This window comes from Myotis lucifugus, unplaced genomic scaffold (genome assembly GCF_000147115.1).
Source record: "Myotis lucifugus unplaced genomic scaffold, Myoluc2.0 scaffold_46, whole genome shotgun sequence".
Taxonomy (NCBI): domain Eukaryota; kingdom Metazoa; phylum Chordata; class Mammalia; order Chiroptera; family Vespertilionidae; genus Myotis; species Myotis lucifugus.
In genome coordinates this window covers 233,620-236,407 of record NW_005871094.1, presented here as the reverse complement: position 1 = coordinate 236,407, position 2,788 = coordinate 233,620, and the positions used below count along the sequence as shown (strand labels likewise).

The following is a 2,788-nucleotide window of genomic DNA, read 5'->3' as shown; positions in this document are numbered from 1 at the left end:
CAGCCTGATCACCCCAAACTGCCCCCCCTGCTGGCCTGCTCACTCCAAACTGCCCTCCCTCCCCCCGCTGTCCTGATCACCTCCAACTGACCCCCACTGATGGCCTGCTTCCCCCCATCTGCCCCCCTTGCTGGTCTGCTTACCCCCAATGGCCCCATCCCCCACCAGCCTGATCACCCACAACTGCCCTCCCCTCTTGGCCTCTAACCGCCTCTACCTCAGCCCCACCACCATGGCTTTGTCCAGAAGAACATCTGGAAGGTCTCCTGGAAGGTCTCCCAGTCTAATTAGCATATTACTCTTTTATTAGTATAGATATATTTGTCTGTAAATATGGTTATGATTGCAGATATGAGTAGGACCAGGTAAAATTTTATAGCATGGGCCTTTTATTACAGATGGTGTGCCATGTATGCATTTTTTCTAAAGAAGTAAAAATTACTTTAAAAAGTGTTTCAGGAAGACTTTGAGAAATTTACAGTATCTGCTTTTCTTCCAAGAAAGTTGTCACTTTTATGCCAGAGTGAGAATTATTTGTATGCTGTGTATGTCAGCATTGGGCCACTGTGACTGGGGGGCACGTAACCTGACTTGAGGGTAATTATCTTGCTCACTGGCTGGGAGGGAGGGTGTGTGGCAGAGGATATAAATACTCGGTTCTGGGTTATTCATAGATTGCTGACTTTCTGGATTGATTGTGCAAGCCCCTCCTTTTATTGATGTCCACCTTCTATTGACAGACATCTACCCTGGGAGAGAAATGAGATGAAACTCTCTTTCTTTTCATTGTAAAAAGCATTTGAATTCCTAAGGTGTGATAAGGCCACCCAGCCATCCAGTCAAGGCACACATTTTCATGGAGGATGTTCCCACTCTTGAATAAATTAAAACAATTTTTTTCTTTTAATTTAAACTTTCTTCTATAACTGGTTTCTTGTTACTTAAAAGCTAGTTTTTTTTGAAACTGCTTCCAGAGCTTTTCAAGCTGTATATGTCCTTGGAATGAATTTAAAGTAAGAATTGAGGCCAGCGGATGTGACTCAGTGGTTTAGCATTGACCTATGAACCAGGAAGTCACAGTTTGATTCCTGGTCAGGTCACATGCCCAGGTTTTGGCCTGATCTCCAGTACGGGGTGTGTAGGAGGCAGCTGATCAATGATTCTCTCTCATCATTGATGTTTTTATCTCTCTCCCTCTCCCTTCCTCTCTGAATCAGTAAGAATATATTTTAAAGAGAGAGAGAGAGAGAGAGAGAGAGAGAGAGAAGAGTGTATATGTTTGTAAATAAGAAAACATGTATTTGATGCTCTTAGAAAGTCTTATTTTCTTTCATTAAAACTTGTGCAGTATAGGGAACTCCATAGATTCTCTCAATTTGAAGAAAGTTAGAGGGAAAGGTACTAATTCAGAGTTCCTTGAGAAAATGTATCACTTATATATATATTTTTTAAAAAAAAATTCAGAAAATATATTTGGATCTAAATATCTTCTATAATTTTAACCCTAAAATATCTATTTAAAATATTAAAAATGGTTGGGATGTTTGTCTTTTTTAAATAAGTTAGGTTACTGGAGTTCTACAGGTTACTGGATCACCTGGGGTCATTTTCTGATTGGAAAATTAAGAATTACAGTCAGAGGAAAGGACATTAGAATTTTAAAAGAACATATCCAATTTACTTTAGAAGCCGAACTTACCTTATCATGTGACTTGTTTTGTATGTCTTTAAACTATCTTATCGCATAAGCATTGCTGCTATTGGGACAAACAGTGACAGTTGATTCAGGTCATTTGAATGTCCACTGTCTGTTTTAATTTGTATGTTTGTTTTGACTCTGTCATATGCTCAATCTTCAGTGGAAGTCATGAGAACCTATTATTTTTGCCTGCTCCCTCCTTTACATTGTAAATATTCTTTTTTACCCAGAGGGACCTTAACTTTGATGTAAGGGATTGTTTCCACTGCCAACTTTTTTCTTCCTTGCCAAGTAAGAGAGTTGTTGTGAACTCTTCAGTGATGCCTTCCCCAGGATATTTGCAGATGTGGTTGGGATAAGTCATTTGCATGTCCGGTTCTGGGGTGCCCGGGTGCCGCCTGGCCTGCGCCCAGGCTCTCCTGCCCTCCGATCGCCTTGGCGATCACGGGGCCACAGTTTTATTTGTTTCAGAGGAGTATAAATTATTTAAGAATTAAAGCTATGTGCACACGGCCAAAAAAAAAAATCGGCTCCACCAGTCCCACCTGTCCCACCCGTCTGGGCAGGGACTGACAGCAAAGGCCCTCTCCATCCCGAGCCCTCCAGACTCGTGCAGACGGAGCCCCCCAGGCGAGAGCCGAGCAGCGTGGACCTGAGGGCTGTGCACCTGGAGCGACTGCAGAGGGAGAGGGGCAGGCAGGAGCAGCAAGCCAAGGAGGGCCCACGGGCCGCAGGAGCAGCAAGCCAAGGAGGGCCCTGGGGCTGCGGAAGTTGCCAGAAAAGAAAAAGAAGAAAGATGAAAAAGGACCCCGGCCCTGGATCTGCCCTCCATGGAGGACTTCGACGCCCTGGTCTCAGCCGCCATGAGGGCTGATAACACCTGTGGCCTCCTCAAGTGCCGGGCCAGCGTGGTGACTCTGGGTCAGCTCTGCCCACACTGCAGCCACCGCTACTGCCTCAGCCACTGCCCGCCCGAGATCCATGGCTGTGGGGAGAGGGCCCGCCACCCACGCCCGGCAGAGAATCAGCCAGGAGGCAGTGCTGTACGCTGGCAGTGGGGCCAAGGACTGAGTCCTGGAACCCTGCCAA

The 2,788-nt window shown here is 45.6% G+C and overlaps 1 protein-coding gene across 2 annotated transcripts in view; it reads left to right on the top strand.

Moving 5' to 3' along the window:
- Positions 1-2,788, top strand: part of LOC102430721 (3-oxo-5-beta-steroid 4-dehydrogenase) — a 36,207-nt gene that overhangs the window by 2,440 nt on the left and 30,979 nt on the right. The gene's annotated exons all lie outside the window — the stretch shown is intronic.